The 27,033-nt window shown below is 37.1% G+C and overlaps 1 long non-coding RNA gene across 1 annotated transcript in view; it reads right to left on the reverse strand.

The window, feature by feature from the left end:
- Positions 1-27,033, reverse strand: part of LOC146767304 (uncharacterized) — a 48,190-nt gene continuing 21,157 nt past the window's right edge. Inside the window, exon 3 of the long non-coding RNA XR_014955955.1 lies at positions 1-26,573. This is a non-coding gene — a long non-coding RNA (uncharacterized LOC146767304). The remainder of the gene's footprint in view (positions 26,574-27,033) is intronic.

Consider the following 27,033-nt stretch of genomic DNA (forward strand, 5'->3'; position numbering starts at 1 on the left):
GGCATGTCACTCTCATGGCAAAAAGCCAAAGAAATTTAAAATGTGCCCATCACATATTAAACAGTTAGTTCAATCCATGAGCCTTGTTTATGAGATATCTACAGCCATAAAGTTTAAAAAAATAACAAATTACACTTTTCTGATATGTATTAACTTGCAGAGAGTATTGAAGAGGGAGTACTTTAATAATCACCTTTCCATTCAAGGGTGGGGACAGTCTTGACAAGACAGCTCAGCATCACCTTTTTAGCAACAAAATTTTTTGGCTGGCCAATATGCAAGAAGAAACAAATAAAAAAAGTAGCCTGCAAAAAATGTAACCGGATGCCTTTGGAAGCATTTAACAACCCAAAAGAAAAACAAAAAAATCCCATTACAAGTAAAAAATGAGACATCAGACAATGTTAGGACATGTACACTTGCCCAGATGATGATATACGGATCTCTTGGCACCAGCAGGGATGAGAGGATGGGTTTGATTTTGTTTTTGTTTTGGCTTTTTTTTCCCCCAGAAAGATTTTTGCCTCATTTTATTTAGGCTTCACACTTTTCCTGGGGCCTCTGGGCTCCTGTCCAGGCCAAGATACTTCACAATTGACTTTCATTTTCTGAGGTAAGTGATCTGCCACTTTCAGAGCAGTTATAGGAGGGGTCAAGAGTGAGGTGGTGCGGTATGGCCTCACTCTGGCTCCTGCCTCTCTGACATTGTACATGCTAATGCAATGTGAAGTAGCACGTCTAAATAGCCTGTCAAACTTTTTTGATGTTAGCAAATCCACAGATGGGATTCATTTCCACACTGTTCAAAAAACGTAAACGATACAAGGACATTAAAGAGCATTAAACTACTTGATGACATTTTGGTCACATTAATGAAAAGTGGCATTTATAAACTACTAGAAAAAGTTGGGGGGTGGGGGAAAGAAGAGAAAGAGAGAGGAAAGGAGAAGTGAGGAGGGGAAAAGGAATTTAAATCAATCAAAAAAACAAAACAAAAAAAAAAAAACACAAAAAAAAACCAAAAACAAAACAAAGCAAAAAAAAGCCCAAAGGGACCTGGACAGTCTCTGGACATCATCAAAGGAAGGTCTTAAAGGTCTTAAACCTTTAAGTGAAATAAAACCCAGAGTGAAATTTTGCCTAGATGTGTTCAGATGTGCATGTGTTTGTACTGTTTAGGCACAAAAGTTGTGCCCAAGGACCCAAGTAGGAAGTATAACAGCCTGTTTAGGTCTACATTTATACCTTTTCACTCATAGTGGTTAATAGCTTCCTTCTTATGGCATCCCATCAATGCCATGACCAGAGTAGTGTGGAATATAAGTGTATCAAAACCCAGCTTCACCACTTAGCTCAGGTCTAATTTGGCATTCAGTGGCTTGCATGAAAACACCTCCCATGTCATCATCCAAGAGCATTAGGTCAGCCTATAACATCTCTAGCATGCAGATCAAGAGGGTAAGAGCTAATGGCAAAAAAACCATTTGACTGGAAATTTCTGAGACCCGTTTCTGCTACTTCCACTACCTGTTAGGCACACTGGGAAAAGGACTGGGATCCGTCGGGGTATAAGAGTTCCAATAGTTGCTGGTTGATGTTCTGGAGCAGCAGAGGCCTTGGAGCTGGCTGCACCAGGATGCCAGGCTTGCTGGGAAGGAGGGCAGATGGGAGATGTGCTGCACTGGCTGCGCCACTGCCGCTCGCAGCCGCAGCATTTTTTTTTTTTTTTCCAGCATTCGTGGTTACATTAATTGTTAATGACAAAGGCAACCTTCACTCTGTGTGGTTTCCTGCCCATATTTGGATCCTTTACAAGGCCCCCCTTTTTAATTCCTCTCCTCCCCCTCCCATCATCCCTTCCCTTTCGCTGATAGGAAATGCAACCCGAGATGTGCAAAAAAACAGTGCGCATATTGTCATTTAATTGGCCCCTTGCTCAGGCGCATCGGGCCTCAGCGCGTGTGCTGTAGGGTGTCTGCTCCACAACAGGAAAGAATAAACCCAGACTCAAATCATAGGAAATTCATCAAATATGCTTCTTAGAGTTCTGTCTTTCAAGGTCTGTTTCCCTGCCATATGATCTCTATAAACCAAATTACTGCTGGCCTGAGTACAAGACTGGAGGCGCCTGGGGCTAACATATAATGAATGCCAAATGCATGTGACAATAGACTGATCATGGAGAAGAATTGAAAATTTTTTTAAGTAGTTCTTTTATTTCATTTATAAAAAGCAAACTGACTACACTTAATACATTTAAAAGGAGCCAATCACTTCCCTGGAGTTCCAGACCTGCATAACAAATGTTTTTTATCAAGCCAATTAAGCAGCAAGGACACAAGATACTTTTGAATAAAGTAGAAAATATAAAATAAATTAAAAATACCTCATTCTAGTTTGGGAGGAATGTATACATTATTTAATCAGTTCAATTTTTCCTTCTACAAGACTTTGCACATGAATATCCTATCCTTCAGTTGCAAGAAGGTAAACTCCTTCTGCTGGGAATGCATAATCTCAGAACTGGATACTAAAAAAGTAAGAAAGCTGCTTAAAGGCTAGAGTGATGAATTATTTTTATTAATTTGTGCAATTAGCAGTCAACCAGAAATTTTTATCCCTGTGTTGTCAATTATTCTAAATAACCTAACAAGTTCAAATATTGCTATTGCAGGATCACAGGAAATGTGAAATCTCCAGAAGAAAATATATTATACTCTCTAATACAGACAGAGGGTAATTAATAATGCTTTTTAGGTTTTAGAAAATATTGCACTTAGAATTGCAAGTCAACTAACGGACCGTCTATAACCTCTAAATGCTTCCATATTCAGAGACATCAGCAGTCAGAGTTACAAAAAAGTAATAATGCATACATATTAATAGATCACATTTTGTCCTTTGGGGAGAATATATTTTAAAAGGGCTAAGGCAGCAGTAGTAGCTTTTCAGAAAACTCTAAATGCTATAATTGTTTTATATGAATTACAGTACTCGTATTAATTAATGAATATTTTGTATATGTAAGTATTTAATAAATACAGGCCAAGGAAAAAAAAATCTTTTAAGCTGACATATGAATAAAAAGCCAAACACATTGCTGTTTGAAGGTTTGGAACCGGTTAAGTACAAGATTATTTTAACCACATTTCAATGAGGAACGTGAAATATGGTCCATGAAGTCATGCAATTCAGCAGAACATTTTTTCCCTTCCTCCTTTTTTTTTTTTTTAATCTGGTTAAATAGAAACAAAAGCAAAATTGCCAGTCTACCTCTTTAGTCATATTTTAATCAAAGTTTTTAAGAAAGCTGCCTGTAGCTAATAAAAAGTTGCATCCCTAGGGCACTCTGTTGAAAGAATCAAAATAGGCATTGACCCACTCTTGGAAGCAGTAGCTGTGTTGGACATTTCAGGAACACATATGGACACTTAGGATTCAGTCATTATTCTGGGGAGTTGCTGAAGAGGTGATAAAGAAGGGGAAAGTATTGCTTGCAGGAACAGGACTGTAATTTTAAAACCTAAAGCTAATATCGCTTTTTTAGATGGAGTAGAGCAGAATTCATTTTCATAGGTATTGGTTATAACTTCATTGCTTCTGTTTTTCTGTCAATGTAAATCATTTGGAAATAGCTCCAGTGACATTAGTTACAACTAACTGATATGAAGTCACCAGCATGAAATGTGCCTCAGTGCTAGAATATCTATGTGTAGTGTTCTTTCAAAACCCTATGAAAAATGTTTGCTTTGATATGTGACAGCAAAGCAAAAACTTTCTCAAGATGCAACAAAACTGTGCTATCTATTTTCAAGTTGAATGAGTGGAGAATAATTTTTAAATCAGTTTTAGGTATTTATTCCTACCCCTAAAATGTCTTTTGGCTGGTCAAAAAAACAGGAACCAACAAGGTATTAGCTGATACATCTGCCAAATACTTGTTTCTGATTTCTTTATGCAGGTTGCCAAAAAATACCTGCACACAAATGACAAGTCATTCTGGACTATAGTGACAGCCATATATGATTCACATTTTCATATTTCCCAAAGCAACATTTATATACCAAAAAAACCCCAACATATCAATGAGCTAGTTATATAAAATAATGCAAACCAAGCCAAAGAATGACTATAAATTATGGGTTTTAAATGCAATAAGAGAACAAAATACTTTTGATAAAAGTTGTTCTCTCTCACAAAACCTCTCCCATAATTTTCAAAGAGCTCTGCTGCCTGCCTGCTGAAAGCTCTTTCAGAATTTTGAGTAAATGCATTCATAACTAATTTATATCAACTTCATGTTGCACTGAACTTTCATATTCATCATCTGATTTACCTTAATGCCAATAAACATCCTGTTTGAAAGCATTTAGAACTGACAAGCCATCAGAATAGAACTTTTCTCTACTGACCACTGCTGACATGAACCCAGGACCGCTCTTTGCCCTGGAAACAGGGAGAAGAGGAAGGGAAGCCCATCACCCTCCTCTGTGGGACCGTGTGACTGGGACACACGGGCATAAACCAGGCCACTCCTTCTGTGGCATTTACTGCCCCTGAGGTGCGGGATGTTCAGCTCTGAGCTCTTCTCACTCTCAGCGTGACAAGTCTCACAGCAGAGTGTGGCACTGGATCATGAACTGGCAGCCCCAGAGATATTTAGAGCAGGTACTCAAAGGCTTTGTCTGCACGTGTGGCAGATTGGTGCATTTGAGATACAAGATTGCCTAAAGCATCACAGAATCCATAGAGACTTGGACAGGCGTTCAGATGTATCAACAACAGTGCAGTTGAAAAAGCTATTATTACTTGGAATTGCCACTTCAGGCTCTGACATTCTGTTCTACTCGTGTACACACTCCTGAAAAACTGAGCACAAAAATAGCAGCAGAAACAGAAATATTTAAAAACACATAATCTAAAATATTGCAAATATACTTGGCCTCTTTCTTCAGGAGCACAAATGTTTAACTGCTTTCTGAACATAATAATCAGAAACAGAGAATTTCATATTGTTTGAGATTTGTATGCTAAATAACTTTGTTAAAAGAATGTAACTAGGGGTCAAAATTCAAGGCCTGAAAGCTATAAATCACAGAATGAATGTTGCCTGCATAAACTTAATTCAGCATTTTACTTACAACTTCACTTGGCAATTTTCTGCAAGATCCTATATCAAAAGATACAAAGGTTTATTGGTACAGCCAAATTTCTTTCCTTCTTGTCGTTAATACACTGCTTCTGACTGCATAGTGTATTGTCCAAGCTGCATTTTGAAACAAATGGTATTAATTTCTTTATGGAATTTTAGGAGAAATTTATTACAACAGTATGCCAGGACAGAGATAGACCTCCATGATTTGAAAGAATATTATCAGCTCTTAAAGGTGGGAAACAAAGTTTAGATGTACCTACTCCAGTTCTAAATATGAGGTTCGAAGTACCTGATTTTGACTATTTAGTGCTACACATCAATTAATCACTTGAAGTTGTGCATTCTTCAGCAGATGAAAGCACCATATCTCAAGTTAGATATCAAAAAAGATGACATGCAAATAATGACTTCTTAAAAGCATGGCTTAATTGAGATTTGATGAAAACACTATGGTAAAAAACAAAACCAAAAAAAGGTTGGAGAGGCATCACTCTTCCCTCTACTATTCTGTACATGCACAAAAGCATTTGAGAAACAAAGATGAAGGGGTAGAGCTTGGGGGCCCAAATGGAGACTGGGACCCAGCCACAATAAATGCTGTCTGAACACATCCTGTAAACAAACTCCATGCTGAAAAAATGTCACTGACAAGGCAAAGAAAGCAAAATATATCAAGGGAACCAAAAGGGAGAGAAGGAGCTGGACGAAGCTGTGCATTAGACCAACGCTTCTGAGAACAGGCTGTAGGTTTCCTGAAACCTTGTCTGCTGCTGTTGTTGACTTCTGGCAAACACTTTCTGGGGTTTTGGGAGGGGATGCATTTGGGAAATTTAATTCCTACTCTAAACCTATAAAGTGCTGCAATGTTAACTCTAGTCATCATCTCTGCCCTGATGAAACAAGTACTTCTATCATTGCTAATCTTGTAATATTTAGCTGTATATTAACATGGACTAATTGCTGTTAAATTTAACTTGTAACAAAGTTACAAAAATATTGTAAGAACAGCTATCATGCATGAACATCTTAATGGCTACCACTATCTTTTGTATAGGCTCATTCTGGAAATGCTTGAACCACGGATGATTGAGAAAGAAAAATCAACACTTGCCTACAGTGCAGAGAGCATGGAAGTTAAAGAGTTACACACATGCAAAAATCCAAATGAGTCAACAAATACTGTGAGAGAGCCAAAAAATAGTTGAGCTGAACATGTGGGCTTCTTGTTTATGCAAGCTTTTCAGAGAATGTTTTTCATAAAAGAGATGTAACACTGTTTAACGCTCAGTCACTTTTGCAGGGGATATGTCTTGGCTGCACTGTGTTCGAGTTTAGACTGCTACTGAAGGAGGAAACAATTCTCTCCTGAGGCAGTTATGATTTAAATCTCTTACTAGGGTGGAGAAGTTTGTTTTATCCTACTTTTTTCCCTCCTTTCTTGCTGTTATTGGATACACGTGGCAACCATCAATTTCTTGCTGCACATTTTGCACGCAAATACCAATAGATAGAAGCATTGTGTTGCAGCTGCAGGACAAATGGATGAAAACATCCATTCTTAGGGGCCAAACAGTGCAAAAAATAAAATAAATACAAAGTCTAACCTCAATGGAAATTTCAGTAAAATCCATGTTCATCAGATGATCATCAGAAATGCTAGCATATAGATTTGAGAGTTTATGTTATGATGGTCTGAGGAACAAGAAACAGGATTTCATAGTGTACTTCTGAATGCTCAGTGGGTTTTGGATTGCTTTACCACACTGGAGTTATTATTTGGAATTGTAATACAAATAGAAAGTTAGAATTTCTCAGGATGAAGGAAACTTTAATTTTATCTACTGCTTTTAGCACTCAGTTTTTTTTTCCTACTTGAATGATTGCCCTTTAAAAGAATCCAATAGGAATTGATACTCTTATTCATCATATATTCTTCAAAGGAAGTATTAACTACTCCTAATGAAACCATGTCTCTGCTCACCCCCCTCAATGCCATGTTGAAGCTGATGAGAATTTTGTTTCTCAATTAAATTAATTATTTAATTCTTTCCCATCAGATTTATTCAGAAACCAAAAGCTTTTGTCTGGCAAGATCTAGTTTCCATTTTACCCAGACCATTGTAGCTCGGGGAACAGGCAAAGTCAACCCCCCAGTGGATTCTAAGAGCAATTTGTAACTCAGATAGAGAATCATGCTTACTTGGCTCTCAGGTCTTTAATGTATTCTTTAGATTGTAAGCATTAAATTAAGACAATAGGACAAATTCTAATTCTCTTCCCAGCAATCTTTCTACAAATGAAAAACTAGATATGTTTCTTTACTCCTGTCTTTGCAAAAGGGATACTTACACGGCTTGAAAAGCTGCAAAGCAAACTTTACACAGTTTATTTACTTGATTGCCCCAATTCTTTAAATTCCTTGTACCTAGAACAAGTAAAAATGGCTTTCCTGGAAAGCACAGTTCAAGTACACTAGTTTGTCATTCAGAAGGATGCACATCAACCTCTCTATACACAGCAGTGCTTGGTAAGCCAAGTCCTCCAATATTTAGCTCTGCACATGAAGTAACTTAATTGCACAATTGTCAAATTTTCCTTTTCTTGAATTTGAGAACCTTGGCCATAAAGATGGCTCATCATAGCCTGTTAAGGCACCAGGACAAATGAGCTGTTTTATACATAGGGCAAGTCAGTGATTTCATAGTCATTTTACTTCCAGAAATGTCGTATATGTAAGTGGGTGAGGCCACCCACATGGTCCAGTGTTGTGGTCTGGTTGCTCTGTTGGAAAAAGCAATATAAAGTCAGTTTTTTGGCTTCTGTCAGTGCATCCAGATGATTTCAATTTGTTAGGATTCCACTTGAGTGGTCAGCATTAGTTTTACAAAACTGTGCCAACAGACAACTCTTTCTGCAGCCTCAAGGTTTTTGGTACACCCTGGGACTAGGCAGAGATACAGAGATTTTAGGTTTACAATTATCCGTACAGCTTCTTAAAACTGGGTCCATTAGGTAGCCCCCATATATACAAGACTTTAGTATGTGGTTTACACACAATAAACACTTTACTGAGCTCAGGTTTCTCCTGATGGAATAAAGAGAGATTATAACAATAGCTGTTCCTCAGGGAACCATAAATTGAGTTAATTTTAAGTACAGTTCAGGCTCTGGAAAGTTATATGAGACATTAGATTGACCTTGCCCACTAGTAATCAAATTCGTTAAGTGCCAAAAAGAAAAATCAACATGATAATTTTTATGCTTGTTTCTCAGTGATTTAAATTTCATGTGTGGGACAGTAATGTCACAGAGACCATTCTTTTTCAGCATATGTCTGGCAGCTATAAGGATGGAAAGTCCTTTCAATCATGGGAGATAATCTGTTGATCACAAACTAAGTTTAAGTATTCAAAAGGTACTCCTTGAATTTTGTGATGGATTTTTACTATGCAGTAAAAGAGAGGAAATAGTCTTGGCTCTTCTTATGCTCCTGGTGTTCAGCAAGTTAACCATCAGCATGAGTCCAACCTCATATTGGCAAGAATCTCATGTCCTCAGAATTTCCATCTACTAGTTTCTATTTCTTTTGAGAGATGGTGTGTAGAGAACAAATGGGTTCTCTATTTTAGACATTCAGACCATTGTATAGGTTGTTAAATCATAGGATTTAAGAGTTTTTAAAGTATTTAGAACTAAGACTGTGGCACATAAACATACAAGAAACATTTCTTACCTAAGTCCTGTATTTACTTGGCAAAGGAAACGACATTGCTGATGCCATTATTTAATTCATTATCTGCAACAAAGGTTTCTGAACCAGACACCAGGTAACATTTTATTACTTGGAATTGACAGAAAATGTTTTTCCATTTCCTCACCTTGTCCTTCTACCTTCATCAAATATGTAAAGTTGATTTATGGAAAGTGAGATGTTTCTGCAACAAAGGGTAATTATAACTTGAGTGTCTGGACAGAGAAAAAGATCATTTCATGACACTCTATTTCCAGCTCTCAGGGAACAAACCCATACAGTAATAGTAACCCAACTGGTAAGACACACACAGACTTTCCTGCTTTTTACTGAATTTATGGGCTTCTTGAGCCAACTAAGAATTTTATGTTTACAGAACAAGGTAAAGGCTTGAAATACTTTACAGCCCTAAAACTGAATTGATATCTTACCCAAGTTAATAAAATTCTGATGCATAAAATAAACAGATTTTACTAAACAGCAAGAACTTGACCCAATAAGAACCCAGGATCATCTCAATGCTTTGACACATTTCTGTTGGAAGTTATGAACAATAAATAACTGGGATCACTATGAATTGACTGTTGCATGAAGCAGCAGCAGAAAGGCCAATCAGATAGAAATTCTCCTTCTGACTCAGCAAATATTGAGCTGAAGCCCAAACACAGTCCTAACAGAAAAGCTATTGTAGTTGTTCAGTCATGGGAACAACAGCTAGAAAGTGAATTTTATGGTCTCAATAGCTTCTGTGGCATCTTCCCAAAATTAACTGGGGAATTCACTGGCTTCAGGATCTAAAATTCTACCACTTGTAGAAGATATGAAAAGAACAAGCCCACATTTTAAATGAATATGGGAAAATCTTAGATTACAAACTCTAAATATTCTTTCCAGCACAGCAGAAACCCATTTAAAAGAAACTATATTCCTACGCAATAAATCACAGACATAAAACCAGTATTAACTTTAACACATACGTGCAAACTAACAGGTATGCAGATCCAGCCACCCAAACTCCCAGTAAAACATTGTCAGAGCTGAGGCTAGCAGCACCTAACAACTGCAATGCACTGTTAAATTCATTGTTAGAGTCCCAAGATTTATGAAAGTTCCAGTGTGATTCTGAGAAAGCAAATTTATTCAGCCTTTCTGAAATCATTCACCCTTATCTACACTCACCGTGTTAAAATTGTTCAGTAAAAAATGCAAATTAATAATCTGTGTATTCTAAATAAATAATAAAATAATTTAGATTAATCTCATTCTAAATAAATGGACAAACTCAGTCTATGTTTCATTAGCAAGGAAGGAATTTTTGGCAAATTTTCTCATCTCAGTGGAAATAAAGAGCTGCCAGCTGCATAGAAAATATTGCTTAAAGAAAATTTGGGAAAACTTAAAATATCCTATATCCTTTCCAGTGCCTTATGTGTATTTAAATGAGCAGCAACATACCAAATTTGAACTCTTGAAATAAAATTCTGAACAATGTAATTTCTATATTTAGCATGCTAGTAGTCCCATGCCAAGATTCAGTCTTTGGAATATTTGCTGCATACGTACCACATGCATGTTACTACAAGAAGTAACAAATATGTAACATCTGGCATTTTTGTCTTCCAGTCAGTCTTGAAACATGAAAATTATTTTCATGTAAAGTAAAATGAGTATTTTTGCACAAACTGAAAATGTACAATGCCTAAATGTACATCCAGGCTTAGCTTAGAAGACCTAATTACTAACACAGACTATTCTCCCATCTCACAAGGCTTTTTTGAAAGCTTTTTTGAACACCAGCTAACATTTCATCCAAGCCTGTCTGATCTACCCTGTGGCCTTTAGAAGAGTGGACTTCACTTCTTTTTGCTCACAGGGAACTGAAATATCTCTCTTCTGAAAGGTCTATTCAACAGTTCCAGTATTCATATTATCAGAATTAGATTAGATTTGGTTGCCAGCAATTATTGTTCTATTCAAAGAGAAAAGGCTCAAATGTATATTAAAGTATCTAATCGTGACCTAAGATTCTATGCCAGTGTCTTTTATATGACAACCTGTAAGATATCTTGCTCTAAGATTTTAATTTTTCTCTTCCATAGGATGGAGAAGGTACAGGTGTTGTCAGCAGGGAGTGAAGAACATACCAGGCAGAAGAATCTGAATCTGGAAAAGCTGTGTTCAAATGGCAAACACAGGAGAGTTCAAAACCAGCATAGACAGCACATCGACCACCAGGCCTCAACTAGAGAACTGATGAAGAAAATGAATCTCTAACTTGTATTTTAAACATATAGGTAACAAGAGGATAAGAAATTACTGAAAAGAGAAAGGTGATTAACTGAGTCGAAACAGACATTATAACAAGATAATCAGATGCTTAAACTTGCACCTCCTGTTATAGCACTGATCACTGTGTAGTGGAATGTGCACATTAAGCTTGTTTTCCAAGGATTTTTTTTTTTAATCTAATCACACAGACTTTATTATCAATACTGTATATTTGGAGCTAATTGAAAAAACTGTGTGTGATTTCTTGCCGGATACAAATCATATGCCTTGAATAAGGATTAGCTGGATAACTCACAAGTCCCCTAGGGAAAATATGTTGTACAGACTACTCCTCATAAGTGGGGATTAATATCAAATCCCACAGGAAGTCATGCACTGCAGTGTTTGTTTTCATTTCGCTTTATATTTACTGGCAGTTTAGACTGTTCTTTCAGCTTGTGTTTAACAGACATTGCAGCATGACAGATTTTGCAGCACATGTAACATCATGTCTAACTTTGTGACCACCTGATGGTATTTCCTAGATATAACTGTTGTCCAGTGGGTCTTACAAAATTGAATATGCTGTGAACTCAGATTGACTGTACGGAATGTGCTCCCTTTTAGATTTTATTATTATGACTTTTCTAAGCTTAATATGGTATTGACATGCTACCACTGCTCACCATTAATCTTAGTGCTGATGTTCTCGCCCTCAAGCAGTTTCACTCATTTTTTACTCTTGTTAAACCTGGATTTATTATTTCCCCTGTCTCCTTAGCTTACATCTTAGTTCATGTCATTTCTGGGCCAGGTCCGATAGTCCTTTTGTACTTTTCCCTGCATTTTCAGGACCCAGTTCTTCTTCCCTGTCTCATCACTCTCCTTTGAGATCATAAAACAGCTTCTCACTGACACAACTGTGAAGAGGAAAGAATGTAATGCAAAACAGTCTTCCATACATCCCAGCACTGATGATACAAAATCATTTTCCTCTTCATAACATTCAACCCAGAGGAATTATGTGAGCAATCAAATCCAGTATTCCACATCAGCTAATTTTAGATACTTTTGTCATTGGCACAAAACCAAACAAATCCAACAGCAGGCAGTATCCACTAACAGTTTCCTTATACCTTCCTTCAAAACTTGATGGGTATGACCTTCAGCACCATGATCAAAATCCAGTCACCCCAGCTTTGAGTGTGAAGGGAAAAGGGGTGCAGACTTGTTGACCAGTGGCTCTTACAAAATTAAATATGTTATGAACAATTATCTTGATGAAATACTAATAGTCATCAATGTTATAGCATTGTATACACCACCCATGTTTATGCACATATTTATAATCTGAATACTTTTAGGTTTACTCTTGTCATCTTTTCAGATTATCTATATATTAAGCAAGTTTTCTTTCTCAATGAATTTTTTTGATCTGCATTACTGAAATACTATTTCCATCACCACATTGCACAGGGAACTCTTGCTGCACTTTTCCTCTATGTTACAACTCTGTCTTTCCAGAAAAAAATATCATCAAGGCATAGCATAAATTGAAATATTTTTGATTGATAAATGGTAGTGTGTCAACACAGAAAAATGTCTTGTAGTCAGAAGTCTATCTGTTTATGCAGTATTTCAAAAACAGGCAAAAATTCCCTACCTAGAAAGCCGAATTTTAGGACATGGTAGTGCATCTGTGTTAACTTAATCTGAGTAGGACAGACATAGGAGACTGAAGGCAGTGAGACTCCAGTTTATGCAAATATGTCTTTAAGAATTTGCACTGCAGTTGCCAGCACAAGCTAAACCTCACATTGCATTACAAATATGAAATATAGACTCATAGAAGAGTTTGTGTTGGGAGGGACCTTTGAGATCATCTAATTCCAGCCCCCTGCCATGGGTGGGTGCCACAGTTTATGCCACAGCATGTCTCTGTTGAGGTGGTCACAATACACACAGAGAGTATCATCATACTATGTCAGAAAGCTGCAACGCACACAGAGTGACACCAAACCACTTCAGCAGGCTGCAAGCATCTGTTCTCATTCTTTAACCCAACCTCTTATACCCCTGATTGTTCATTCAGTGCACCTGTGAGCCCTCTGTTCCCTTTGGTGGTTGCTCAGTGCCCTGGACACTCCCTGGCTCATTGCTGTCAGTGCTGCTCACAGCTGTGCCCACTGGGGATGAGGCTCGGCCACAGCCCCACTCCCAATTCCCACAAACTCTGTGCCTATAGATTGGGAAGGTGGGGACATCTTCCACTAGACCAGGCTGCTCAGAGCTCCACCCAACCTCACCTTGAACACAGCCAAGGGGTGGAGAACATGGCAAAAACCTTAACAAAATTCCTGTTCAGTAAGAGCACATGCAAGACTTCCCTGCACTGTTCTTCATTTCATGATTGTTTGAAAACCTTTGTAACATTTTATTTAGTAATTTATATTTTATTACAATTGTTTTTATTGCAAACAATAAGTAATTCTTATGATCATCATAGTCAGTCATCTGTAATGCTTCCTCAGATTAGTGTAGCAAATATCCATAAATTTACTTTGATTAACCAAATTTAAGGGGACAAAGGAGGGAGGCAAAGAAGATGCAAAAGAAAGAGTGCATACTTCCATGCCAGTGGTTTGGACCTAAAATACTAAATGTTGCCTCTGAGCAATCAACATTAGCACCACAGGAAAGGCACAGGTAGAGAAATCTCCTTGCAGGTTTGAAGTGGGAGATGGCTTTTTAGCTGTTTTGGTTTTTTTTTTTTCCACAGTTAGATTTTCCAGTAGAAATTTTAACCCTTAAGAAATAGAAAAAAATGGTATACTGGGTTGAGAAAATATATTCATTCATTATTGTCAGAATGTCTTGTTTTGATCCTATAAAGACAGGTAACAATATTCAAGGCTTGAAATTGTTTATGAAGTAATCAGCATTTAATTTGTTCTGTTCAGAATTTAATTATATACCATGTGCCTTCCTGAGAGGACACTACCAGAAGTATAGCTGTCAAATGGAAATTAATTTGCTAGTAGATGACCACATAGTTCATGAATTATACATGAAACTTTGTCTCACAGTGACTGTTGCTAAAAGACTCTTTCATCACTCTTATGTTTAAACAAACCACAATGGTTTTTAAATAAGTCTGATCAGCAGTAAGGAGATTATGATAAAGTGCTAAGAATGACTTCCAAAATAGTGTTTCAGGCACATTTCATATTGATGTGTTTCACTGCAATTTGGGTCATGTTCCTCTGCTCTTAGTTGTTAGCAGAATGATGGGCAGACCATTGCATTTGCTTTCAAATACAACATTGATAGCTGGATTTACATTTCTTTTTAAGACTCAGCTTTAGCAAACACGCCTTAGATTTCAGACATAATTCTGTTATTCAAATGGGAGAAGAGTTTGATAGCTATGCTAATCACTTTTATCTGAGAAAACATAACTAATAGCTTGGTTTACATTTGCCTGCATTTATGAGCATAATTTTAGCACATAATTTTATTGCACCATAAAATATAATACTGCATTAGCCTGCTCTTAAAAAAAGTTACCTCAGAGTGATTTGTACTTAAACCTTCACCCTGCATTTAAATAACAGTATCATTTTAAAAATTTTACCTTTTAAAATCAATTTTAAAAACTCAAATCTGTATAACAATTTAACCTACAAGGCTATTATCTGTAGCCAAAATGCTCAGTGAATGTATTTAAGGTAGTCATAGCCACACTGATCATAGGACTGTTTTGAGCCAGTTATTCTCATGTATAAATTGGACTGAATTAAGATAATTTGCTCTTATCATTGCATCAAAAGGATCCCTTAAAACTCTCCATTGCTGTATACATTAACAAGGCATGAGGAAGAAAAGATGAATGATCCACATAATTTATTTTTTTTTTATTTAGTGCTTTCAGCATTGGAAACTGAATAGGAAATAATGCTTTATGCTTTAAAAGGGCCAGTTATTGCTTTTAGTGGGACATAAACATAAAGAAAATATGCTGAAAGAGCTCCATTTTGTAGTATTGTAGTTAACACTTCCTCTTGGAATAGTCATGGCTAATAATGATATGGGAACTATTTTCCACAACACAACTATTCCAATTGACACAATGTAATGATATTATTAGCAATAATATGTTGTATATGTGTAGCCATTTCCTCTCAGAATTTGCAAATATATTTTGAATCAGACCCTTAAAGGCAAAAAAAGCCATGTACAGAAATGCTGGACTCCCTGTGACACCAAGAAATTATCTATGGCAGAACCTGGGTTTTCATTCAGCTCTCATTTGCAGTGAAAGATCTGCTCTAAGAAAGGTCTTAAAGAGTCAACAATTAGTCCTGTAATTTCATGTAGCACAAAATGGATTTGATCCCTCACCAAAGCCCTTGTGTCCCCCAAAGGCTTTTCTTTTGCAGTACAGATTCTTATCAAATTAATATGTGTGCTCTACAGATATCTGGAAGGTTAATCTTAACTTTATGAGCGAGTCCATGTACTTTGTATCTTAGAGATAAACCCAAGCATATCAAGGGGATATTTTATCTCCTCTAGTATTGCTGAAAAAATTGTTTTACAAACATTTTCTTGCTGACTGTGAATTAAATTATAGTACTAAGTACTTTTAGTACTTGCTTTAATAAGGGTTTTTTATTTGTTCTTTATTTGTTCTTTGATTTTACAGGATCTTGGTGCTCATGGTATGCTTCATATGACATATTGCATTAACTAAAATACTAATATGGCTCAGTCATTGGGTTGGTCCATGACATTTCCAGACCCTTGCCAGATTGATGCATAGGGAAATATGCATCAGCACTGACCAGAAACTTTTTACATTGTACTATAGCACTGTGAATTCACAGTTAGGACAAGAGGGAAGGTTTGGACACATTATTTTAGTTTAAGAATAAGGTCTTCTCCCAGGCTGAATAAGAAAAGCTAAAACAGTAAAATTTTCTAAAAATATAAACTGGAGATTGAAAACAACACATGGACATTAATTTTCAGTTAATTTCACTACACAACATGACCAAATCTCAATTTTAGGTAGATCTTCACTGCTTCTGAAGAGAAATTCTGTGGCCTAGCTGTAGATGAATGAAAGGAAAATGCATAAACCCTGCTAACGGTCAATTCAGCCCACACTGCTATGGAATATTTCACCCATTAGTGAAATATGCTCCTGCCTCTGTCAGCTGCAGAGTTCAGTTAAACTAGTTATCTAACTTAATTCATAATAATTAAAATTAACTTCACCAATCTTTTCCTTTAAAAAGGCTGTTTCTTGATCACATCATTATACAAGGATCCTTTTTCCTATTTTTTAGAACATATAGTTCATAGCTCCATATTTCTGAAAAAATAAAACCTTGAAAACACCAACTAACCAGCACAGAAAGAGGAAAGCATGTAAGAAGGAATGCAAATAATTAATGTAAATAAAAATGCTTAATTCTAAGTTCATGCTCTGACTTCTGTTTTTGAATCAAAATACTAAATCTGATTTCAAATCTGTTGCTGCTAATAATGTCAAAGCTGTGCAAAGAAAGTGAAGAATAGCCTTGAATATGATGGCAAAGGATTAAAGGTGTTGAAAAGTAAGGCAGGAAATTGATATTTTAAGAAGTGCAGAGGTGAAAGAACTAAAAGGCTCATGATAGGAAACAGTAATTTTTAAATTAATATGGATGTATGTGGTATAAAGACTTCCTTCTGGTCCTTTCTTTTTCCCTGTTACCTATAGGAAGAAAGGAAAAATAATAGACATATCTGTTGAAAAAATAGACATGATCCTTCTCTTCAGTACAACATTTACAGTGCAGAATTCTTCTCTCATATTTCAGAACCATTGGCGTTTTCAAAATACTCATAATTATATGTCTAAATTGTTCAGTGTTAATTAAGACATTTTCAATTTTTATTACTCATGCTGGAATCCATATTTAAAAAGCAAGCCAGAACCAACTTCATTGAGCTATTTCCACAAATCTGAAAATCAAATTCTTTTATTTATTTATCACATAAAAGGCTTTAAATTGTGAATACTGGTGGCACCTTTTAGTGCTGAAACTATGGGGACTTGGGGTAGGGAAGAAATCTCTAAATTTTACATGAGGAAAGTCATCAGCTTGGAAACACAGTTTAATAGTTACCACTTTTAATAGTCTCACTCTGCAGTTCCAGGAAAACTTTATTGCAAACCAAAGATTTTCAATTTTTAAGATGTGGGTCTCAACACTGTCCTCAGTGGACATTATTGTGCTCAAATAGGTTTAATATATGAACTTCTAATGGGCCAAAACTTTACCAAAATGAGAGTTACAAACATAAAAAATTGACATAGCAGTGATGGATATTGGGAGATGTCAAATATCAATGCCCAAAATAACTACAGCTTCACATTCATATTCACCTGAGAAAATAAAATTATTCTAATCTATGAACATGAAAGATGTGGCATGAAGGTATAAAAGATTGGCAGTAAGATTACAGAGGGGGTCTGTACCAGATTTGTAAGAAAAGCTTGAACTAAAGCAAAGATGTCAGAAATACATTCACCCTGGGGGAAGTGCTTTTGTCCATTCAATTATTTTTCCCCAAGTTATGTCTCAGATTCATTTTATGTGTAGCATTTTTGTCCCTTAAAATAATCAGACTCCGTAAGTTATAATAAAAGCAAGTTTTCTGTCCCTCTGACTTTCTTCTGGTTTTATTTTTGTAACTGGTGAAAATTTTCAGAAACTCTGAAGACCAAAATGTTAGACCTTCAGCATAACAGGCTGATATAACATCAACAGGATAATCTCTAGCTAAGTAGCTCTCCACTTAACAATTCTTACTTCATCCACTGCTGTAAGAGCTAAGCTCATGTCCAGAAGATGAAACCTCCTTTCAAGAAAACTGAATAGCAGTTGGAGTATAATAAAGAAAGCAAGGAAATTAGAGAAAGGGGAAATTTGGAAAGCCATTTTGTCCATGATGGGCCATCTAATTATTTCCTAAATGGGAAAACGCTTTAGCCTTACCTGGTTGGCAACTGTGCACGTTCAGCATGAAAAATGCTTCCTGACATCTGTTCTGAATTTTCATCTTCTTTCCATGTATGCTCCTTTGTCCTGTCATCTATGTCAACTTGCAAACAACAACATGAAATGACAGGTTCTAATCACTTCAATATTGAAAATTGTCCTTTTTATTTCTTTTTTTTTTTTGAGAAAAGGCTTCTATAGCATACTGTTTCCTCTCTCTCAGTTAAGTGTCTTCTAATTGCTATCATGTCACAAAGTTCAATAACAGAGAACTAAACAGAGGTTTCTAACAGAAAATATGGGCTGCAAGACACAAAGAGTGAAATTCAGGTTTTCAAAGTGGAAATTAGGCTCATTGGGAAAACTGCTTAACTTCCCTTTTCCACCAGACAAAACACTTTCTAGCGTGAATGCTTACTTGGGGATCTATCTTGCATTTCTGAAGTGCTCATTACTACTATTACTGGTATTATCTCTCCTCTAGCATGGACACAAATAAGCCACATAGCCCAAAAAGAGGCTGAAGTTGCAGGAGGTTCTCAGGATAAGCCTTTTGAGCTGAAATCTTTCTGCTTTAGCATCACATTAACAGGAGCCAATGACAGCAGGTGAAAGCAATGCCTTCAAAATCCTCAGAGCTTCACTGTAGGATGTTCATGCCTAGTCTGGTTTTTATCCTTGCCAGGGCCTTGAAACTGGAAGAAGGCAACAAGCAAAAAGAGTGTTCCTGGGGTTTTAAAATAAGTAGGATTCCAAATGTTGGTCATTTTTGTGCCAAGGAGATAAGGTCTGCAGAGTTGCCAATCAGTCTGCTTTAAATGCAGGTATCTCAAAGCAAAGTTTCACCAAGGAGCTGTGGATAAAACTGCTGAAGTTTGCATAGGTCAGGATTTGGTTCCAACCTTTTATTTTTCCCCCTCACAATAAAAGCTAAATAATCTTAAAATGAGACAAGGTAACAAGTAATTGCAGATCATCTACTTGGTTGCAAAATAATAATAATAAAAAATTGTATTATTCTTTGATATAAACATGTTCAATATATGCTACTTGCTAATCTCACAAATTAAATCCATATAAGCATCTCTAGGCCTGATTTAATGAAAAGTTTCACACACAGTATATAAATTATCTTCTGCCCAGTAGCTGACAGCATCATTATTCTGCTTCCCATAAATGAAATACAGGTATCTGAAATTTTTCTTTTTTTTTTTTTTCTTTTTTTTTTTTTTTTTAATCTGCAGGAAAACCAATGTAAGGTTTGCAGCTGGAATTTGCATCTAGCATAACAATAGCTGTCATTGTGGTGCTCTGCTGCACTGAGAAGTGAGTCTGAGTGAGGCTCAGAGTTCTCCTTTCATCCTCTTGCATCCTCTCCAGCTGTAAGCCTCAGGCCTCCATCCTGAGAAAAGATTTGTGCTGAGTGATCTATTCGTGTAAAGTCCTACAGAGGTCCACAGAGCTTTGTGTGCAGAGATCTCCCAGTTTAGCTCTGAGCAAGCCCACTGTGAAGGTTTTTCTCCTCTACCAAAGCTGGTCCAGGTTTTCCGACGAGTTCAGCAGTCACACTTGCAAGTTCTAATTTTCCACAACTTCAGGTCTGGCAGAAATGCCAGGTACAAAGCAATCGGCACCCCAAGAAATGCCCTCTGTCTGTCATTGCAGAGTTGGCAGGATGCATTACAGAGCTGCTGCTGCTGCAGCCATAGCCCAGTACAAGTTTAGCATTACATATTGGGCCCAGCTGGAGACCCCATCTGAAGAGCTTTCTGCTGCAGTTAGTTGTATATTTCTCTAAATACATGAAGACATTAAAATTTAGCTATTTGAAGGCTTTTGGTGTGTTGCTTTTTAATACCTAGTACAGATATCCTTTGGCAAGAGTTTGTGCAGCTGAAACTGGTGATGCAGGAAGACAAATGATCAGAATGGAAATAGAAAAATCAACTCCTAAACTGATTTCCAAGAGCAGCTCAAATCTCAAATGTGTTAAAATGTGTAAATTTTACAGCTAGGTAGGCCTTACCTAAACTGCCTGAACTGCTTAGGTTGTACTAAAATCCACTGCAGTTTCTGGTTAGCAAAAGACAGAATGATTATTTAGCTTCATATTATTTGAACACATTGCTAGACAGCATGGACAAAGCATATTTGACCCAGCTCTAAATGGAAATTAACATCCCCAGTTTTTAGTTTGACCCAAAGCCTACTGAATTCAGAAGGTGATTTTTCACAAACCTGGGTTTTGAATCAGGCCCTTTATCATAGTTTTTGAATGATCTTTTTGTGGCTCATTCAAGAAGGAGCCATTTTTCAGCAGAGGGCAGGACAAGGGAAGCAGTTTCATTTACTGCAAAGTCAAGCTAAGCATTTGATGGAGGAATCACTTTTGTTATGAATTTACACGTTTACAAGATATGTCCCCCAGAGAACGAAAACAAAAGGTGTCTAAGTTGCCGCTGAGTTAGGGCCTCACTCATAAAAGTAATACTGTAAAAAATTTGGTCTGTGGGTTACAATGAGAAGTTAATACAAATGGTCACTGACTTCATTATAGAACTCTTTGGCAACAACTTTTCCAGACTCATGTTAAGCCTTGAGAGAGAAACGTTTCAGCACAGAACCACTTAATCATTTATATGAATGAAAATGAGTGCAAACAGAATGCTGAGATGGCTTTAAGATCACCTCTTTTTTCTTTTATGGAATATCCACTATAATTACATTTTACTTGTCAGTCCATAAATTTAGCTTATTACAAAATGGGCATTATTGATTGCTTTTTAAAAGTACTAAAACTAAACTAAGAGCAGTAGATCTCTCAGCAAATTCAAAACATACTATCTTCCAAACTAATCACTGGCAAAGCAACTATGGAAAAACTATCTAAGTTTATTGTAAGCCTAATGCAAAAAATTACCATGAGTTTTAGGTTAGTAACTTGGCTTCGAGTTTAGCATGTTTTAAGCCACAATGAAAAAAAAAAAAAAAAAAAAGATAAACTTATTTGGCAAAGCCAGACACTTTTAAAGCCAACATCCTGTAATTGTTTCCTCATTCAGCCTGGCAGCTTAAATAAGAAGAAAAGAGAAAGAAGACAAGGGGGAAAAAGAAAGGAGAGGGAAAAGGAGAAGAGAAAGGAGAGGGGGAAATGGAAAAGATCTTGAGAAAGAAAAAAAGTGGAAGGGAACAGAGAAATCAAGGTGATTACCTCATTTGTAGCAATCAATATATAAACTGCATATTTGCTCCTTTTTTCCCCCTTTGAGGTAGCATGTAACAAAATGAAATGATGGAAGCTCATCTATTCTTGTGGTATAAAGCCCTAATTCAAAATGTTCTTGGTTTGAATTAGTGCAAGGTCAACACAGTTGACCCTAGCAATGCAGAAGAGCCAGAATGATAACAGGCAGCCTAAGAGGACTCAGCCTCTTTTGGATCAGTTGATTAAATATCTCCAAGTGAGTTTAATACACACTGGGAATTTCCTTATTTAGAACCAGGAAGAAATAAAAGTGATCAGAAGGAATTTAGAGCTGCCATTCTCATTTAAATAAGGCTAGGAGCTGACAGATACAAATAGTTATAAGAAAAGGGAGGGAAAATCTGACAAAGAATAAATTAACATTTCTTATTGGATTAAAGCTAAACATTCTCTGAGAACACTCAAACTTTTACCTCTTTTACTGCTGTTTTGTTGCCAGTCCTGAACTAATACTGAAAAAAGAGCCTAAGAGGTAGCTACTGATCTGGCTGGGAAACAATGCCCTATTCAAAGCTAGTATCTGTTCTAAGTATCAAGCAACAAAATTAACTTTCCTCTGCAGAGAGGTATAAAAGAGAACATTTATGTCAATGTCAAGCCAGGAAAGCAATTTTGTATTAACCTATGAAGTTAAGAAAATAGAAGACACAAAAGTATTTTTTAAAGTGTACATAATTTAAAAACCTTCTAAATATCTTAACAGTGCACTTGGCAGGCAGCAGTAGATTTTTTTTGCATTTTCAAATCTAGGGATGGGGCTGTACTCCATCAAGAAATTATCACATCAAACTGAATGCCACTAAGCAAGTAGCAAATGAGATTTGTCAGTATTCAGAAAATGGCCAGATAATCAGGTTGTGACTCCCCAGGTCCAGTGAGGGCAGCTGTGGGCAGAGCAGTTGCATTTATGAAGCCATTGACACACAGTGCCAGTGTCAGTTGAGTGACAGCTGGAAAAGCCTTTGTTAACCAAGTTTTAGAGACACCAGAGCAAATTCTATGCAATTATCCATTAAACTATCCATCTTTACTACAAGAGCAAAACACATGCAAAGTGCCTTTGAGGCACCAGTCAGAGGAAGAAAAGAAAACAAATTAAAACAGGAAGTCCTGGGCTCACACTATTGGCCTTTTCACCATTCTGGTGATATAAAAGCCTACTAAGGTACTCTATGAGGCAACAGATAGCTCTGTAAAAAAGGTAAATGATCTGCTGATATACCAGACTCAGATAAACTTTCCATATTTTCCATGCTAGCAATCTAAGAACAGAAAATTACTAACACGCAGCCTAGTGAGAAGGTGAATTTTCTCATGATAAACCAGGAATAATGCATCTGGGCCAAGAATAAAGACTGCCCCACAAATGAACAGCAGGAATATGCTGAGACACAGGTCCCAGAGCTCTGTGTCTTTGTGGGTTGTGTGCCTGAATTTCCTTTCCCTGGCAGCTAAGGCACAGTGGACAGGAATCCTGTGCCCAGAAATGTGCTCTGGAGATCTGTCCTTCCCTTTGCCCCTCACTCAGCACTCAGGGGAACAGGGCTGGTAGAACAGAGCAAATCAGCCCTGCCAGCCACTGTTTTATCCCCTGTGAATACCCTTCAGCCACAGAGTGGCAGCCATACCAAAATGGAACTCGTTTTTAATGCACTTTGGGGTACCAAACCAGAGCAAAGACTGACTCAATTGTATCAACACACATTGGCCTCATTAAGAAAGATGGAAGACTTAATTGATTCTGTACAATTTTATTAATATTGTTGTCTTCCCTTAAATATTTGTGAATACCAGCATAGAAGTCTTTGAAATCTGTAGATGTTTCAGAGATTTTCACCACCATCTTAAATAATGTTTCTCATTTTCCAGCCATCTGGTGCCATTCACAGGTACACTAAAAGCCCTTGAAACAAGACCTGCAGATTTAATTCTTTCAGTGTTCTTCTCTGAAGAATATCTAGTTTTCCCAGTCTAGACATATTCAGCCCTTCCAATTTTATTTCAACCTTTGTTAAATTAATTTCCATTTCCATATTATTATTCCCTAGTTATTTTGCTTTTTTTCTCTGTATTAAGCAGCTTCCTTCTTGTTGCTATTACTGCCAATTTGATTTACAACTTCATTGTTTCTGGCTTGGCTAAAATAGAGTATATTCATACAGTGCAATAGCTATAAGAAGTCAACACATTAATCCTATGATTTGCATAGTATCTTATGCCATTGCCAAATTATATAATAAACAAAGATCCTCTGTTCTTTACCTGCGTTGAAAACTGAAAACCTTTTGTATGTCATCCACAGTCTCTTTTCACAAAATTTTTCCAGCACTTATTTACAAGGTGTGATATGCTAGCTTGTGTTCCAATAGAGAGGATTAGTAGAACTAGCTATGAAATATTTTATTCCAGAGCTGATAACCTCAGAGGACTCATCTGTAAAAAAGTTTATCTTGTAAGTAAATCCCAAAAAGAGTACCAAGGAAAGAAATACCAGGTCACACTAAATTGTTTGGTAACTGACTAAAAATAAAATACAAATACTTGATGGTAAAACCCGCAGAAATCTAGGAAAATAACTCCTTTCACAAAAGAAAATATATACTTTATTTTGAGGATCTTGAAAAAAAAGCCTGCTCTTAACTGAGAATAGAGTTGTGTACCTGACAATATAAGCATTGGCCTCTGGACAAGCAAAACAGAAAATGCAGAAATTGTTACATCTGTGGATTTATATCATCAAGATTTGAAGTCAGAAGTCAAAGATGGACATACTGTTCTTCAAAAAGGTCGAGTATGGACAAGGAAAAAACAATAGCAAACACCATGCCGAAAAGGAGTGTGATCAAGCTAAGAAGGTTTGTAGGATTTTCCATGGAACAGGATTGAATGCCAAGTCTTAAAGTATTTTGTAAAACAATCTATGTTAAACTTCAAGCTGAACTAAAAATACAGTAAATAAACTAATGAGGGAGGGATTTGGCTTGGCAGTAACTCTACTGCCCTACCAGTAATACAGAAATAACACTATCTCACAGAGGAAAAATAAAAATCTTCCTCAAGTGGATATTTTGATAGTTTGCTGCCTCACTTTAAAATTGTCAGGTTAAATTGCTGGGTGATTGTGTCTTGTTCAAAAGGAATCAGTGTTCTACCATGACCAAATGTCTAAACTCTCTGATAAGATACTGGGTTTGCTCTTTCAAGTGGTGTTGAACTGAATTCCCATGAACTGGACTGTAATAAATAACATGATCTGATCTGATTCATAACTCCAGAATAGGCTCTGCTTGGAAGAGAATACAGGAATAACAAGGCTCAGTTCTTAGGCTGGTGAAAGGCTGTTCTGGTTGACAGCTTATGTTAACAGCTTCTGTGCTGGGAGTCTGGCAAAAGGCTTCAGGGAAACTGTCTGTTTGCTTTCATTCATATTTTATATATGTTACATATACACACAGAGAGCACTGCATGTATTAGCCTGTAATTTTCTGTCACAATCATGGTCATCACACTACATATGTGAGTAGCCATGGCTAAGAAGGGCTATTTCAGATCTGATTTAACAGTTTTCACTCTCATGTCCTGGCAAGGACATCTGAGGAGCATTACCTTACCATGTTAAGCAGCATTCCCTCTCATACTGCAGACACCACTTCCAGTGCAAATACATGTGCTTACAAGTTTAATGTTAGCTGTCAGTAGGTACTCAAGCATGAAAAGTTAACATTTGCTTTCTATCAGGATTCACGTGACCAGGGCTCCGTGGCTTGAGTGTTGGAGAAAAGCAAGCACAGAAGGTCCTTGACACCAGAGTAATAAAAGCTTTTAAATTTAAAATAAAGCTTTACAGATGTTTTGGCATCTCCCCAATACAGTTTAAAGAAAATAACAACAAAACCAAGCAAATAGGCAGGTAGTTAACCAATTAGGAATGATTTTCAGTTGCACATCAGTTCAAGGCATACTCATCTGGAAGCTGACTTAAAGCCAGGGATAGCTGATGTTGCACACTGGGATACTGTGGACATTATTCGGTAGCAGACCACTAGAAAATGCAGAAGGATCCAAGGCTGGTTCTATACTTCTTTACAACAGCAGAATTTTAGGAATATGTAAAAAAACAGGCGATCCCACAAGGATTCAAAAGTTCACAAATATACCCAATATCAGATCCTAACATTTGAGCCACAGAAACCAAAAATCCCCATGTTAAACCAGCTCTCTTTAACAACAGTTCAGAAATTTTTCATCTTGAAAACTACCAAAAGAAATGTTCCCTTCACAGACTGAACACAGATGTTTTCAAAGTTCTAACGTGTTGAAAATACAATTAAAGATTCAATGCCAGTCAAGGTTAGACTGGCAGCTGAATGTAAAATGCAGGACTGTGAGCTGGCTACAAGTCCTCAAGTAAAAGTCTGAGAAGTTACAGTGAACAGTTATTTAAACATTAGCTCAGTAGTAGTGAAAAAAGAAGGGAATGAAAGGTTAGGGATGTTGGAGCTGAAGAGGCAATGGTCAATAGCTCAAAGACAAATGGCAGCTGGGTGCAAGGGACACTCCTCAGGGGCTACTGCCTGGGCTGTGGTGTTTAGCATCCCCATCAGTCTCTGACACACACAGAGCTCTCCCCAGCCTCACAGGTGACACCATACTGTGGGGAGCAGCTGGGAGGCAGGGGACATTGTCCCTGCCATTCAGGGATCCTCAAGGGTTGGGCAAACTTGAGCCCCATGAAGCTGAAAGACCCCATGGGAAAGGTCTGACATGGAAATCAGCTCTGCAGAAATGGACTTGGGCTCGATCTACATGAGCTCAACCCCCTGTTGGTCTGCACCAGCCAGGATGTGGCCAGCAGGGAAAGGGAAGGCATTCAGCACTTGAGAGGTGACACTGGAGCACTGTGTCCTGCTGTTAAGTGCTGCAATAGTCACTCAGAGTGCCTGTGGAATCTTTATCCCAGGAAATTTTGACAAATCAGATGGATAAATTCCTGAATAGTCTGATCTAACCTTGAAGTCAGTCCAGCCTTGAGCAGGAGGTTGGTTTGCATGGCTCCAGGTGTCCCTTCCAATTGAAGTTTTTCTGCAATTACATGAAAAGACAATGTTACAAATATTATTACTCCACCATTATCAATTCATTGACTTATTCCTCATTACAATGAGCCATTTGCCTCCCAGTCTCAAAAGGGAATATTTATTTTAGAATTAAATTATTTCCTTCCACATATAAAGTGACAATATTAGATATTAGAACTCTCGAGCTTGAAAGGCACAGTGCTTACAAGATAGTATGAGGTTCATCACCATGAGTGGCATGAAAAAAAGCAGATAGGAAAAATTTGTTCACTGTTTCCTAGTACAAGTATGGGAAACTCCAAAAAAAAAAAGCTAGACAAACTAGGTTAGCACAGTTGACTAAAGGTTAAATACATAGACCCTTGGAATTAACCTGTGCTGTCATTCTTATGATAATGTCCTGCAAGGTCCCCAGCCCTGTCGTGGCCATCCAAACACAGCTCTGCAACTTCTGAGCTTTAGCC

Source organism: Lonchura striata, chromosome 5 (genome assembly GCF_050655825.1).
Source record: "Lonchura striata isolate lonStrDom1 chromosome 5, ASM5065582v1, whole genome shotgun sequence".
Classification (NCBI taxonomy): domain Eukaryota; kingdom Metazoa; phylum Chordata; class Aves; order Passeriformes; family Estrildidae; genus Lonchura; species Lonchura striata.